At 31.2% G+C, this 18,020-nt stretch overlaps 1 protein-coding gene across 1 annotated transcript in view; it reads right to left on the reverse strand.

Annotated features, from left to right (window-relative positions):
* Positions 1-18,020, reverse strand: part of LOC145315450 (fat-like cadherin-related tumor suppressor homolog) — a 133,338-nt gene that overhangs the window by 83,087 nt on the left and 32,231 nt on the right. The gene's annotated exons all lie outside the window — the stretch shown is intronic.

The raw sequence follows: 18,020 nt of genomic DNA on the forward strand, positions 1-18,020 counted from the left end.
GATTTAATAATTGAACCCTAAAGTTTTTAGGCCAACGAATGAAAAATCCAATCTCAGTATAAAAAACAGTAGCTCCTATTAATAAGCCAAGGCATTACCCATCAACCTGCTGTTAATGTCATTCAACTGACATAGCATCAATTGGAACTATTATTAATATCTATATTTTTTTAGGCAAGATAAAAATCCCTTTATTAGATAGATTAATGGGATGCTATTTAAAGGGTAAAGCTTAAACAAAGGACAACAACATCCATAGAAGTGAAGATCAACAAATCAAATATTATTTATGATCATCATACTAAAAAACAATATTTCATGTAGTCCGTACGTCCACTTTAAATATGTTGTTTTTTTACGTTTTTAACAACAAATTTTTATGTGATATATTTATCCAAATAATCTGCTTTTTGGAATACTGATTTCTAGAACAACAAGGTACAATGTTATAAGCGAAGCATCTCTATATTCAAGTCCAAAATTGTAGGTATGTCCTATTATCCTGTATTTAAGCAGTTTTTCAACAAATTTAATTACAAAGTTACAATCATGTTTCGAATTTTACAATTTATATTCTGATTATTCAGTTTTGACACTCTACAAGTGTTAATGTTCGTTTGTCCTAACGCTTCAGAGCTTCTACATTACTAAATTAGTTAAACGAGCTATCCATTAACGGACAAACGGACGGACAGACACACCGTACTGAATAAAAGATACAGTTAAATAAATGGTAATATGTTATGCATTGTATATATAAACAAATGCAATTCTTGGGTGTCGGATGTGGTTGCAATACCGCGAGATTTTAAGTAGTGCAGCTACGTGCATTTAATGTATTCAGGACAAAGGTAAAGATTTCCGAAACCGAAAAAATCTATCGGTTCAGTGGTTAGCGAGATTTTTAGCTAACCAAAAAATAGTTAGTACTTCCTGATTAAACAAGATATTTTTTGTTAATTTGTTAAATTACTTTTTAAATTGTTTGTCAGATTGTATAAACGCCAAATTGCATAATGGATCGCTTGTAGTTGTAGTTTTGTAGTTTCAGAGATAGTTGAATAGAGATTAATTTGTTCAATCAATAATAAAATATTGGTTCTTGTATACTGTCTTAATTTGGAAAGATTATTTTAAATTTCGCTGTCCTGTCCCGGCATCCCTGATATCAGCTCAATTCAGCATCGTAATTTACAAATAACGTTCCTTATTTTCTACAAAAAAATGTGGCTATTTTTCTAAATAATAGATGTAAGTTCAATAACATATTTTTATTTATTAAGACTTATAAGGGATAATTATAAAGAATCAGTTTTCCGTCAATATCAATTCGATAGTTGGTTGCTTGTTATCGTAAAAAAACTATAGCCGTACACAAAAAGTTTAATTTACTTAAATGTATAAACTTATGTTGCTCTAATACGGCAGCGTCCATTGCAATTTCTATTCTGATGGCTATTTTACTATTACGTTACGCAATCCTAAACGTTTGTTTTAGAGTATTTAAGCTACTCTTAAACTTTCAAAGTTTTTATAAACACATTCACTCATTCGTTGACTTCAAACTTTGGTAACTTTGATTAAATCCTGATTGGTGGGCACAAGCTAGAAAAGTACATTTTTGACACCCAATAATATTAATTAACTGAAGCAAGGACGTTCAAAGGGGAGGGGTAAAGGGGTGTTTATCCCCCCCATAAAGATTTCTTACCCACCCCCAAAAAGCTTGGACGTCCTTGTACTGAAGGCCTAATATTGGTAAAAAATTATCTTACACATTAGAAAATTCTGTGCTATTTAAAATAAACTGCTAATGAGCTATCCCTGAATAAAAAATAGACCTGAATAGATAAATTCTCATGAATAAAAGCAATAAGAACAATTCCCATTTGTACCCCATTTAATGTTATTGTTCATACAAAACAGCCCAAGAAAGCATATTTTTTAACAGCATATAAGGCTTCAATGACATCTACTGTTTAAGAGATATTTTTAACACAGTTCAGCAAGTTTTACTTATTATAGAAACAAAATTATTTGTATATCAATCTAACATTTCCAACAATCCCCTGTAGTATGTTTTTAAATTTTAGTCTTAGGATGTTTTTTTTTATTTCAGTCTTGAGATGGCTTAAGGTTATTTTCTGGCCTCTCCCTCCCCTTTAATTATTTGATATCCTATTTAGGCTTAACCTATTAAAAAAGCTTAATGAGAAGAGATAAAATTAGCGGTAACATGTGAACATATTCGCCACTATTTGGAGGGTTTGCGTAATTTATGGTGAAAAATGGCGACACCAATAAAACTGTAATTCAGATTTGTTTTTCTTGTGGCGAAGCTTCTCTGCAAATGAGTTGTGTTATTCTGTCTGTCCATCATGTCCTCAGAGACAATCAAAAATGTAGTTCAAAGGGGTAGTTTTACGAAAGGCATTTGAACTTAATTTAGTGAACCGCATATGTTTTCCTGGTTTATTGGTTAAACTACATTTAGATGGCATTTATTTGAAAGAATTTCAATTTTCTACCACGTAGTTTTTGAAATATCATATGAATATGTATTTCAGATTTGTTTTTCTTGTAATGAAACTACTTTTTACTGTGTGTTTGTCTGTCTGTAATGTCGGTAATGTGATTGAGATCAAAATAGAATAAAGTATTAGGATATATAAATATCAAAAATATAACTAGACGAACATAATAAAACTGAAATCTAACCGAATCTGACTTGGCATAAATATTTGAGAAATATTTATAATAATTCACCAAAATATCAAGCCAATAATTTTTATTATAATAAATCAGAGAAAAGAGGATGGAAAGTAACGAAATCAAAAAGGATGCGAAATGGAAGATATGCAATAGTTTTAGCAGTTTTTATTCAAATTGATCTTTGAATAGTAACTACAAAAGTGATTTGGTACAAATTAGAAAGCGTAGCAACAGTATAACAGCTACTTAAGAGCACAAAAATTCTTTACTTATTACTTATTTGCACCGACTTTAAGAAATTGAGTAAAATATATTTGTAGAATTTTTTGGTAACTAGCAACTGCACCCCTAGCATCTAGGGGCTCTGTGTTTGAAGGGCAAGTGATTAGAAATAGCCTAAAACCAACCCAAGCCTTAAAATAGTAAATGTAAAATTAAAATAGACTGAAACCATCTCGGAAACTTTGAAAATCTTCCCTAAAATAGAGATCTTAACGGACAAACAAAAATCCTCACTACTTTATATAATAAGATCATTGAAAAACGCATAGCTATTCAATAATTCGGCTTACAGGTGTTTGTGTTATATTTGCTTCTTCCTTTGTCCCTGTAGTAATAAATTCATAAATTCAGAATACTGACTCATAAATAGTGTTCATATCATCAGAAAATAAAATTAATCAAAACAGCAATTTTCAGCCAATCAAAAAAAAATTATTTTAGCACGAAAGGTTATTTTTTTTAATATGAATAAACTAGGACAACTATGTCCAGAGATAAAGAGGCAATAGCATTCTAGTAGTATTTTTGCAAGCGTGTTTTTTATTTGCGTGTTTTTTAGAACACTTTCATAAATGAATGAATTATACAGCGAGATTATAAATGAAACACACAACAAATTTACCCAAATTAAGTGTATCAGAATAAAACCATAGAAAAAGTATCAATTCATAATTTATATACTTTGTTATCAATAAAAATGGCTAAGCCTCTGCCATCAACGTTACCAAACGAAAAACAAATCGGTAGGTAAGAAAAATAAAATGCCCTTTGGTAAAGATGTTTTTTGGGCTTTCTCTTTGAGCAACTAGCGATGATAGATACCCCCCTTCCTCTTATATCAGAAATAAATAAAAAAAATAAGTGAGGGGGTTATTTCTTTTTCTTGGGCCCTAACCCTACGTGGCCTATAAATGCGTTGCCCTACCCTAAGATTCTTTCAGTGAAGCTTAGTTGCCCTTCCCCTTACATCATGAGACTCTGGGTTCCAAGGGGAAGAGAGGGGGGCAGAAAAATAGCCTACAGCCATCTTGTGACCTAAGTAAGGCTTCCTTAAAATGAAGAATTCATTCGGATTATTGGTTAGCTAGATATCTTTAAAAATCCTAGTTAAATTAATTTATATAATAGAATAAAACATTTAAATATTAAATTTGAATGGCTAATGCGCCCGACTGAGCATACCGTTAGTGAGACTCAGCAAATAATGAATTTTTCTGTCAGTTTTCACGGATTTTTAGCAAAATAATATGCAAAAAAAACATTATTATATGTTTTCATTATTCAACAAAATGAAAAATAAATACAATAACTTTAGACAAAGATCTCTTTCATGTAATTTTTTTATGCTGTGATAATATTAACATAATTATATATTCATTACTAGAATAGCATTGCAGTGTAGTCATAAGTTGCATTAATGTCAACGTAGTTGACAAATAAACCAACCTCAATGTCGATAAGACATTTACTGTTAAAAAAAGAATATATCGACACAATGCTTTGTAGGTTTGATATTGCTCTTAAGTTGAGTTAGGTAATTTGCATTTCTATAAATCCTATATTATAAGTAGTAAGTATGGTGTGCGTATGCCAGCTAAGATCTCTTAAAAATCTAGACCAATTGTTCCAAAATTTTCATACAATTTTAGTATCAGGCCAAAGCAGGTTTTAGGATATTTGGAGGGAGGAGGAGGAAGAGGGGGAAGGATAGAAGCCTTTGGTCATTGAATTAGGGACTTCAGAAGTTTACAGAGGTTCTTATGATAATTTACCTCTTTAATAAATAACAATATCAACGCTATTTTTAAATGGAAGTTTGTCACTGCATTGAGTAAACATTTAATTTTCATTTTCATGTAAAACATTTTTTGTTCAGGGCGTAATTGCAAAAAAAATTTAAATAATCATTAACAGCTACAAAAAAAAAGAGTTTATCTAAAAATTCATTTTTTGCGTATTTTTTTTGTATGTGTGCGTTTTCTTTCCGGCGAAAAGGAATAGGGAATTAGAAATAATAATGGTGTGTGAAAAATTAAAAACATTACATTTGTCTCAACAATAGCTGATAAAAACCTTAGGTAGTAAATCTATAAAACACTTTACTCTTCAATTAAAAGTCTTAATTGTCAGGGTTTGGCTAAAGGAATCCCAACCAGTAAGAGATTATGACAAAATATTAATATTTTTTTTTGGCGCAATTACAATTTCCTACCTCCCTGGTGTGTGTACAATGTACAGGGTGCGCCACATAAATCCGGACTTTTTTAAAACGGCCATAGCGCCAAAACTACTTGACCAATCAGGACGTTTGACCCCACTATAAAAAGCTTAGGTAATGACCCTTTTGCCCATGAAAATCTTTGGACGATGGAGGACGTGTACGCTGAGCTAGCCGCGCATATGTTCAACAAGGCAGATTCGAATCGCGCAGATAAATTACCGTAGATTTATGACTTTGGCCTACTAAATTTGACCTCAGCCCATCTGTAGGTGAGATGGACTAATGAAACTTGCTGGAGATACTATCAGATACCTAGTGAAAACACAAGAAAAGACTAGAGCTCTCTATCCCAGCTGACTTGGCTGTTGTACTCCGACAAAGTGGATCGTGGTAGATTTTAAGATGTCAAAAACGTCAAAAATCTTGAAAATTTCTCGGTTCTTGACTTCAGGGGCCCATATGGAACCTTGCAACTCGTTTTAGACTATGTATTGCGCTGATAACCCTATCTTAATCTTCGTGCCATTTTTAAAAAGGTATAAAACGTTGTTCTAGCCTAAATGTGGCCCAAATGAGAGCCGCCGTGTCAAAGGGTAGCTTTAAAGATTGGTTAATTTGGATCCTGCTGTTACTCACTCCTTAAGGAGATGTGGCTTCCCAGCAGCCCCAATCTTAATCCAATGGACTTTTGGGCCTGGAGCGCAGTTAAAGCATGAACCAATAGACGCGCCCATATAAAAAAGACCTCTCTCATTGCTCCTATCATGGAGAACTTCGCCTGCTTGAACAGGGACATGGTGACCAGGGTCGGCGGGCGGTTCAGGGGGCGGGTAAAGGCGGTTATTGAGGCTGGTGGCGATTTTATTAAATAATCTAATAGTCATATACCTAGGTTCCTTCCCAGTTTTTAAAATTCAATAAAATCTTTAAAATTGACTATTTTATGTTTATTTGTTTAAAAATAAGAAAAAGTCCGGATTTATGTGGTGCACCCTGTACAGAGAGCAAGGACACATTTTTTGGTGTGATTACACTTTCGTATATCAGCACTTTTTTGTACCATATTAATAACACAAGGATGACATCATCCATAAGTAGCAAAGCACAAAAATTTCGTGGATTGGAATACATAGGAGTAGATTTAAAGAGTATTTGATAGAATAGATATACTAGAGAAAATAAACACAAAATCTTATTAAATTTTGTTTGATGACTGACAGAACACATATGGAATATAAAAACAGCCAAAAACCTGTTAAGAGGGGTAATTTGCATATCATAATTGGGGGTGTACATCAATTTTTCCCTGATAAAATGTGAAACTCGTGCGGAAATGAATGTACACTAGAAATTTTGCATAATTTTAGCATAGTTGACATTTTTTTATTTAGTGCGTGCAAATAATTTCTTTTGTTCTAGTATTATTTTTGTTTTTAACATCAAATGAACAAATAGAAAAGCATCGTTAGAATTGTTCTATCAATATCAAACTATGTATATTAATTTTCATTAGCAGAATTGACGTTTTAGATTGAATCCTAACACCATTAGGTAAAATGAATAATCTTTCATATAAAGTTATAAAGTATTTTTAACTACTGAACCGATTGAGTTTTTACTTATATTGAAGCTTCATATTGGTCCCGAAAGTTTTGTCAGGCAATCTTATTTTTCATTCTAATAATGTTTTAGGCTATTTTTGCCCTTCCAACTCCTTCGAATCAATAGTTCCTAGATACTAGGGGCGCAGCTCTATTAATTTTAAGGAACTTTACAAATTATCGATTGCTAAGGGGTGAAGTCATTTAATAGAGACATAGAGAGAAAGCAAAGGAGGAGGACAAAGAGATAAAAATAGATAAGAGTTGATATAGAAACTGAGTGATAGAAAGATGAACAAAGAAGGGAGAAAAGGATAAAAATCTAGAGAACAGGGAAAGGAAAAAGAAAAAGGAGAGATAAGGAAGAAAGAGACAGAGAAAGAGAGAAAATTACAATCCCCATCCCCAAAAAATTAAAACCTTTAAAAGTAGTAAGGTTTTGTTGTTGTTTGTAGCTTAAGATTACGAGAAACAAAAAAAAAACATTGAGTTCTCCTTTTATGGAAGCTATACATAGGTGGTTTTAGGCTATTTTCTGCTGTTTTCTAAACCTACGAATACAGTGCCCCTATATTATAGGGGCGTAACCGTTTAGGTACATATAAAAAGTTAGAGATAAATATAAAATTAATTAATTAAAAGTGGATAAGTATTGTTATCAGACAAAAAGATGAAAAAGAAAAATAGAATTAGTTTGTAATTAGCAGAGGATAAGTTTGCCAAATAAAATTTCATTCAATCGTCAGAAAGTTACAAAGATTAGATATAACAAGGATGATTACATCCATAGGTAGCACAGCAACAACAATATAACAAGAATCTATAATACAGTAATTAAATAACAGACGAGACAAAGATTTCGCGTATTTAATATGATTTCCAAAATTTCTTTAAAAAGGGATACTTTATCAACAAACAAAAAAACAATTGCTGACTGTCCAAAACAATAAAAGCATAACACTTAACATTCAATTTTGTCTATATAATTATTATAAAGCAAGTATTGTAACAAGAATCTTTACCCAAGGTTGAAATTGGTAGGAAGATTCTAATGACAGACGGCATTAGTTGAATGTAAAAAGCTTCGCTTTTATTAATACTTGTTCTTTGTAAAAATCTTGAAGACAGCTTTTATCAAGAGAAAAACATAATTTTTTACCAGAAGCGAAAACATAAAAATAGATATGAGATTTGTAGGGTTAGCACAAAATTTTGGAAATCTTACCTTTTTAAAATCAATGCTAAGAGTATTTAAAAATATGTTTTATAGTCTATATAAGCTAGTTTTATAAATGTTTTAAGTGTCCAGTAAGATACCGTAAACGTTTAAAATTTCAGAAAAGGTTAGAATGCAGGTTCTAGGCTATTTGAGAGAGGATAGAGAAAATCTATGTAAAATTTTAAACCAATTGAAAGAAACGAAATTCCACTAAATAGAACAACCCAATCAATCCATCCCTTTCCGATATCTTTATCTTCAACCGAAAAAAAATAGTTGGTTTATAATCGTTTATGTCTATGTTTATGTATATTTCCTTTTCGCATTGGAATTTCATTTATGCCAAAATTTAGGTTTGTACAACCCAATCAGATTCAAATAACAAAACCCTAAAGTTTTTAGGCCAAAAAAAGCAATAAAGTTTTTTTTGTAGAGTCAGTATAATTTGTAGTCAATTGTACCCTCCATCCCCTGATGATTTAGCTACATGATTTATCATCTATAATAATTAAATGATAAACTGACAGAACCCTAAAAGAATTGGATAAGGCCGATAGATGTCAGAAGAAGAAAATTGCAAAGACAAAAACTTTGGTTCCAAAAATCAACACACAGACACCAACAAACACACACACACACACACACACACACACACACAAAGAGAACAAATAAGCTCTATATATTTTTGTCTGTGTTGATTCGTAGAACAAAACCAAGAAAAAAAGGAACATGTTTTTTTCAGTGATGGCTAAGAAACTGATTAATATCCGATGGATTAGAACCAGTTCTCAGCCAAACTTAAAAATCATGTAGAGCAATTTCTACGAATATAAAAATAAAAATTATATAATTAATATCAGTTTTAATCTGATAATTTTAATATCTGCGGAAAGCTATATTACGAGGCGATAAATAACATAGCGTTGAAATAAAACAAATCAACTTTTATGATAAAGGTATAAGGCAAAACAGTTTTTTTTCTTTCCATGTCCTTGATTAAAAATCCTTGTTTTTGTCCGTCCGCCAGTACATCAATTACAGATAGCCAGGGATCCTGAGGGACAAGACAATGAATGATAAATTTATGTAAGTACGAAATTAGCCCTTCTGTATGTTAAAAATAATGGTAGGAAAGTTTAAAGCAATTAATTTAATGTTGATTTTTAAAAAGTTTTTAAGCCAACCAATGAGAGATCTCGTTTATAAAACTTTGGGTACCAGTAAAATTTACAGTTCAATTCCCCCTTCCTCCCTGCAGATCTTTTTTAATCGTCACTTAGCGAAGCAACTCTAAAATTATGATAAAAAGAATTTTCTTAGAAAACTATTACGCCACATAAAAATACACGTTCATGTGACGTCATGTGTCGTCAAAACAGGTGATAAGACAGACAGACGGAAATGGGGCAATAAAAGAGAAGCTTAACTGGCCGGAAAAAGCTGAAAATCAATTTTATATCTTCTGCAAGTGTAAAAGGAAATATAACCATCGCTAGAATTACTATCAATATTATTTATGAAGGTTGAGGGATGGGGAGTGAGGGTGGGGGGAGACACTTTTTATGAGCCTTAAATTAGACAAAAGAATATATTATTTTTCTTTTTATTATTTCATATTTCTAACTGAAATAATGGAAATCTATCTTAAGAAAAAAGCCTAATACCAGCAAAGACATATGAAAAGCTTTTATCATATTCTCTAATAAAACGAAACACGTAGCAGCCTATCATAACGATTCATTCCTTCCCCTACCTTTACAACATCCCATCTCCTCTTACTGGATAAACGAATTGACCAATGTACAGGGTCATTCAAGAGAAATGATTTTTTTAAAAACTTAATTATGCATAGAAAATAAAACAATTATGTAAAATCCTTTATATATTTGGAAAACCTATTATGAGACATTTATGTTTCAAATATTTGAAAATGATTATTTCAACAAATTATGTCCTAAAAACCGGTTTTTCCAAAGGCCATTTTTTCGAAGATTTATTGATTTAAAGGGTGTAAAAAAATGTGCACCTTTTTGAAATTCAAATTGCTTGGCTTGTGTTAATAGTAGAAAAATGTTGCGCATATCGTTGGAATCGTCATAAGCTCTAATTTTTGAAAATATAAGAACCGTTTTTGTGCTTTTTATAGTTTAGGAGCTACGTTGAAAAATTTGAGAAAAAGGTTGAAAAGTTTTAAGAAATTGGAACATTTTACCTCGTAGCTCCTATACCATGCGTAGCACTGGAAAGGTTTTCATGTAGTAAAAAAATAGAGCTTATGACGATTCTAACGATATGCATAACATTTTTCTACTATTAACACAAGCCGCGCAATTTGAATTTAAAAAGGTGCACATTTTTTTTACAACCTTTAAATCAATAAATCTTCGAAAAAAAGGCCTTTGGAAAAACCGGTTTTTAGGACATAATTTGTTGAAATAATCATTTTCAACTATTTGAAACATAAATGTCTCATAATAGGTTTTCCAAATATATAAAGGATTTTACATAATTGTTTTATTTTCTATGCGTAATTAAGTTTTAAAAAAAATCATTTCTCTTGAATGACCCTGTATGACAGCGGAAATGTCAACTTGAATTGGCGACATTTATAATTTCCACATATATTCTACATCCATTACCTGCCTTTTCATCTATATAATATTCTATAGAGTAGCTACACTACTGGTGTAATAGTATCCTAGACATAGACAAATATGTAGAATATTTATCTACAAAACATAGCTACCTGCCTCCACATCTATATAATATTCTATGGAGTAGCTACACTACTGGTGTAGTAGTACCCTAGACATAGACAAATATGTAGAATATTTATCTACAAAACATAGCTACCTGCCTCCACATCAATATAATATTCTATGGAGTAGCTACACTACTGGTGTAGTAGTATCCTAGACATAGACAAATATGTAGAATATTTATCTACAAAACATAGCTACCTGCCTCCACATCAATATAATATTCTATGGAGTAGCTACACTACTGGTGTAGTAGTATCCTAGACATAGACAAATATGTAGAATATTTATCTACAAAACATAGCTACCTGCCTCCACATCTATATAATATTCCATGGAATAGCTACACTACTGGTGAAGTAGTATCCTAGACATAGACAAATATGTAGAATATTTATCTACAAAACATAGCTACCTGCCTCCACATCTATATAATATTCTATGGAGTAGCTACACTACTGGTGTAGTAGTATCCTAGACATAGACAAATATGTAGAATATTTATCTACATACTATTGTAAATGCAACTATTTATCTAGGAGTTTTTTATCGTAGCTTTTTAAAATACAAGTAATACGTCTGATAGCTCAGGTAGGCATGTTAAAATCGTCCTTATTCCGAAACTACTCTATAACAAGAGTATGTCAGTAGGTACGTCCGTTAACTAAATATCCTATCAAAATAATTTTCGAAAGGTTTTTTATGCATATGTTTACTAAACATAAGTTATCTGTTCTTTTTTTTATATAATTAAGTTATCTTACTGTTGCCACATTTTGTAAACTTATATTTTTAACAAAACAAAAAAATTAAAAATGTAGTCTATCTTTAATCCTCAAAAATGCAAAAATTTCTTTGGCTTAAGAAGTTTTAAAAGCATTAAACATACATAAATATATACAAATACAAATATACTAAAGTTGCAAAATTTAGTGCATGAGCATCTAACCATAACAGCAAAAAATATGATAGAATTTTTTTAAAAACTTCTTTTATACAGCTAAGTTACGACTGTTACGACAATTAAACAATTTCAATTGTGGCTTTGATCAGTTTTTAAGCAATTTTCCGTACAAATGTAAGATATCAATAATTTTATGCTGGAATTTATCCACACCTTAAAAGTTAAGCCAGACAGATGTTGTTATTTACCACGTTTAAAGCAAGACATACAAACTGTTCTAGAGTGGGAATAGCGTTGCAAGAAAGAAATAGCAAAAAGTTAAAGTAAAAGTGTTGAAATTTAACATTTACTTTAATGGATATTATGACAGGGGAAAAATTGTCGTCAATTTTGGTTGCTTACTTGGACATCATTTGTTGGTCTAATTGTCAGTAGGAGGATAGAGACTGTGGTAAAAGGGCCAGCTACAAGTTTCACTTTATTAGAGTTTATGGTAATCTGGTGTAAGATCCAAGTTAAATTAAATCTATTATTACTTTGAAACAAAAAAAGCTCTGAAAACAAAATCAAATGCTTTGTTGACATCAAATTGTCATTAATTAATCAAGAAATAAAGTAGTTTTAACTTCTTTTTTGAACATATACTCATATTTACCAATGTTTGGGCGTTTCTATGCAGTATATATATTTTATACCGTATGCTAGAATTAATCAAGCTACAATTAACCAACACCAAGTAGGGCTATTTGCAAAGATAAAAATATAGACAAGCTTAATATAGATACAAATGCTCTATATATTTTAAGTTAGGTAAGTGTAACTTCTATATATATTATTTAGATAGAGTTATTAACACAGTTTATTTAAGTATGTTAGTTCTATTTGATAAGTCCAATACACAGTGTTTCATGGTTTGATTTTATCAAATCATCAGTTGCTTTATAAATAAACAAACATAAAAAGTTGTCATGTCAGAAAGGAAGAATGAAAAGCAAAATCTTTAACAAATAGAGAAAAAATACCAATAAAGCACCAAATGCAATTGATGTGTATTTGACATTTATCCAAGGGAATTTTTGTGTGTGCATGTGTGTGTGTGTGTGTGCAGTACATGTGTGTGTGTGTGTATTATGTGTAAGCTGCAAAATGACTATAAAATAAAGGTAAAAAATTGCATTTTCTGTCAATAATGCTTGTGTAATGTTTTATAAAAATAATCAAAGGATGTCAATGTTTTTAGATTCGTAGCTTATAATAAAAAAAAACTAATATAAAGACAATGGACACCCCTTATAGCAAACAAAATTAACCCTTCTGTACACTAAAAATATTGGTGAAAAGTTAAACACTGTTCGTTAATAAAGATTTCAAAAAGTCTTCAAAGTTTGAGCCAACGAATAAGAGAACAGTATGATTCATAATCCCTCCATTAAAATAAGGGTCTGGTGATTTTTATAAATTACACGTATCTTAAAAATCATCTTACAGTTTAAGGATTAAATTGATATTAAAAAATCTTATCATATTTATTATGTATTTTTTGTAACTTAAAACCTCAAAAATGGATAAAATAAACTTGGAAGCTTTAATTTCAATGAGCCAGTACATCTTTACTTTGAAAATCCATTAGCTATGTCAGACGCGTGGTATTCATCGAATAAATAGTAGAATACCTTAATTATCTTTACATACAAATAAGACATTCTAACAAAAGTCTAGCAATCAAACGACGTGTACTGTACATGTAGTTTTAATATATATTTTGTGGTTGTAACTTAATGTTTTTCTAACACCTATAGGTATTATAGCTCTATTTGTTTTTATTTACTGCACTATCCAACTTTGTGTTCACATCAAACTGTAAATAATGTAAATAAAATAGCCAATTTGTACTATATTACCCTGAAGTCGACTTTATGTAAGAGGTACATTGTAAAACTATTCTAAAATAACTAATTTGCCTGATATTTACGTTGACATTTTACCATAAATCTATGTCTACAATACTCTTACTAACTACTACCCTTTGACCCCACCCTAAAAATTATTAACAGCTTTAAATGACAATAATAATAAAATTGTGTTTGGAAGGGGGGGATAAATTGTCCATTGTTCTATCCCTAAAGACAGATAATCTAATGGCTATTTTTGTTGCTAATGTTGCTTTTTTGTAAGAACATTATAAATGTTTATCTCCAACATGCAATGTTTGTTATTGGTTATTTGGTCCACACTGCATTTTTACACAATTTCTCATAATCAGTAGGTAGTGTCTTTATCCCCCACCCTCCCCCCCGTTTAACCCTCCAATAATATTAATAACAAGCCTACAATACATAAGATTTAAAGTTAACAGTGAACTGTAAATAATATAGAAAAAGAATGAAAATGGTTTAAGAATGTAATGACTTTGCTATACTGCGTGGATACTCTTTTAATTGTAAGACAATAGGATCCTGGCTTTATATCAAATATCTATAATTGTATATGTTAGTAAATCAGTTTGTAAGGGGAGGGAGGGGTCAATATCCCAACTTAACGTTTCAAAGAAATTGCCTAACATAGCATATTACACTTGAGGGGTATTACTTTGTATTTTGGTATTAAAACTAATGTTTGAAATTGATAGAAAAATAAAATTAAAGTTTTTAGTATTACAGCTACTCTTTAACTAAGATCTGCCCATACGTAACTACATCCCTTCATCTGTATAGTGAGTGAAAGAAATTAACTCCTTCCTTATTTATAATAAATTTTAAAAATTGACCATTCAGTTGGAAATTTTTCTCAAGCCAATTTGAAAGAAAAAAGTCTTCTTTATTAATACTGCTGGTTTCCTTGTATAGATATACAGACACTTGTACAAACTTAAGAGCAGCTGTGCAACAAAGAACCTTGAAAAAAACATAATGCCAGAAAAGACTGCATTTAATCTATTGCAAACATAACATTTCAAACAAAATAGCACAAACAACCCATGACTTGTATTTATTTACATAAATAAGAAATAGTATTTTCTTTGTTAGAAAAGATTTCTAAAACAGCTATAGGTATCGGTTTAAAGACTCAGACCTTACTAAGTAAGATGACTTGTTACTTTTTTTCATTCTAACTATTTTGGCAACCAATCCTTTGATTGCAAAACCTTTGTTTGTAGTAGAATAAAGAAAGGAGTTAAGCCTGTTAATGGACCAAGGATTATTTCCATTTCTATCTTAATGTCACAGCAGTGAATAGCAGCAGTAGGTAGCACTCAAACTCCTATATGGGACCTTATCCAGAGCAGGTTTAATGCCTAAATTAATTTATGATTGATAAAATAAAATTAGCTGAAGGGAAGGGACACCCTAAATATTTACCTCTAAAAGAAATAAAAGAAGCTAAGGCCAAAAAGATCTACATCTGATAACTATTTGCTCAACTCTTTTTGCATAGACAACTGTGCAAATAATTCTATATTTGCATAAATCTATATTTAAGGCGGTAATAATATAATATTTTGCTTTGCCTATAATGGGGAACGTGAAAAGGGTGACATTGTAGCGTAACACGCAGCGCATCCGCTCGTCGTTCGGGGGGAAATGGGTTCGAATCTTGGACCATACTAAAGACGTTTAAAGTTGCACCACTTGACTATAACTCAGACTAAATACGCGACATATATAGTAAAAGTAGGAGTAAATGCATTGGCCCAACAGCACAAGCAGAATATTGAAGGAAAAAAAACAGGTAAAGTGTACAGATTTTAATATCACTAAATATTTACAAGTATAAATCCTAAAAGTATACCTACATTATATCAAAACACTGAAAGGCAAATATAAAGATAAAGGTTCCTAATCATTTTAAAAACAGAGTGTAGGCTAGGGGGTGAAGCAACTAGTTAAAATATTGAATTTGACCTACTAAGAAAATTAACATAAATGCAAAAACACACACACACACACGAAAATTACAGGAAAGGATAAGATCTGTATAAAAATTTTGATAATTAAATTAAAATTATTCCTTAGTAATTTGATATATCCTTTCTCACCTAGATATAGTAAGAATAATTTGGGTCTGATATTTAAAAATCATTAGGTAATTCATTTAAATTGTTAACGAAAATCACAAAAGATGAAATTTTATCCATTGTATAAAGTAGAAAGGTTTTTTTGTTTATCTGTTCGTTAACCACTGAACCTATTGAGTTCTCAATTTTAGTAAAGCATTAGGCTATTTTATTTTTGAAATTAAATTTTTAAGGGTGGTTTTCAGCTATTTCCCTTGCCCCTAGATGCTAAGGCCGCAGACGCTTCTATGATATGCACCTCCTAGAAATAACAGACTTACCTCTAAGAGGTATTCCATGTTCAAATTACACACACACAAGCACACTCCCACACACAAACACCCACAATCACATCCCCACACACAATCTCAATAATACATTCACCTCCAAAAAAATCTTCCTATGAAAAGTATCTTGAATGGTTTGTTACAGAAAATTATCTTTTTTCACAATGTAATGTGAATTTTTAATTTAAATTCACAGATCCTTCTCCTAATTGTCCTAACTAAATTATGAAGTTTACCCCCCCCCCCCCCTCCAAATTATATTTTCAATTTATTTTAAAAATAATGGGGAGGGTTCGATTTGCACTTTGAGGGAAAGCACGAAAATAATCATTCTTGTTTAATGAAGTGGGTCACTTTGTAAGCAGATTTACCCGCAGCAACTTGTCTTGCGGCTTTTCATGGAGGGTTGGATAGGTCAAAAGTCTAAAAAGAATGGTTGGGGGGGGGGGGGGGGGATAAAAGGCAGACAAGACCACTATGAAAATAACCATTCTTGTTTAATGAAGTGGGTCACTTTGTAAGCAGATTTACCCGCAGCAACTTGTCTTGCGGCTTTTCAGGGAGGGTTGGAATAGGTAAATGGTTGGGGAGGGATAAAAGGCAGACAAGACCACTATGAAAATAAGCATTCTTGTTTAATGAAGTGGGTCACTTTGTCTTGCGGCTTTTTAGAGAGGGTTGGATAGTTCAATAGACTAAAAATAGTGGTTGAAGAAGGATGAACGGCACCTAAACTACAATGAAAATTGTCATTCTTGTAAAATGAAGTGGGTCACTCTGTAAGCAGAGTTACCCGCAACATAGTTTGTGGCTTTTCAGGGAAAGATGGATATTTCATTAGATTAGATGGTTACTTAACCATTCAAATAAATACTTTTTTTGAGGTTATGAAAGATAGCATTACAGAAAAATGATAAAAAAGCCTAAATCACTAGAATATATAAGAAAACTATATGTAAGAAACAAGCTAAGTTAGGAGAAATATCTGATATTGTAGCAATCAATAACTTACAAAAATATACGCCTGGCCCCACCGTGTTAGTGCTTCTATCCCATCAAGGCTCTCCTATACCCCACCTAGCCCAATTCACTTTTTTAACTTTTCTATCCCTCTATCTCCATGATTTTCTAAAATCAATTAACTCACTTAACTTTATCATTAAACCAAATTGTGTCATAGAAATTGAGTTAAAAATAAAGAGTATTACTTCCATAACATCATATTCTCAGCTTAATTGCATTATCTAATCATAAATGTAGAAAAAGAAAATTATTATTATCAAAATTATCCATGTATAGATTACCTAAAATTATTGGTGAAAAAGTTTACACTCTGTTACATTAGTTTTATAAAAGTCCAAAGAGCGTTCAGCCAACGAATGAGAACTCGTGTCCGTAAAACTATACGGGTTAATATTTACAATCCAATGTCTTATTCTTCATTTCTAGAAAGTAAGTTATAGAGAAGTTTCGCTATAAAAAAAAGATAATAAGACAGATCAAAAATAAAAGAATTTGTTATCAGTAAATCTTTTGGAATCTTTACAATATTATGGGAAAAAAGATTATTCATAAAATATTGGTAAAACAAAGATGATTTTATCCATAAGTAGCACAACAGAAATTAATTGATAAATTCATGTACATCCCCAATGATGATGCACAAAATTACCCATAATGTAAATTAAAATTAGTAGTTGAAACGTTTAGACATTGAACTTAATAAACCAACCAATTAAAATTCAATAAAAAACCTTAAAGTTGTTGATCAAAGAATAAGAAAACATTATAAAACTTTGGGGACTAGTGTAATAAACAACCAAATGTACCCTCTCTCCCTGAGTATCCATACTTTGTTTCTAAAGCATGTATTATAGAGAAGCTACGCTTCTAAACTGAATTAGCCGTAGGGGGGCGATGCTTGATAAATAGACAAAATTCTTTTATGGGATTAAATCAGTCTTTTATTCTTTTGTTTTAT

Source organism: Acartia tonsa, chromosome 4 (genome assembly GCF_053477335.1).
Source record: "Acartia tonsa isolate MP-2025a chromosome 4, ASM5347733v1, whole genome shotgun sequence".
Lineage (NCBI taxonomy): Eukaryota > Metazoa > Arthropoda > Copepoda > Calanoida > Acartiidae > Acartia > Acartia tonsa.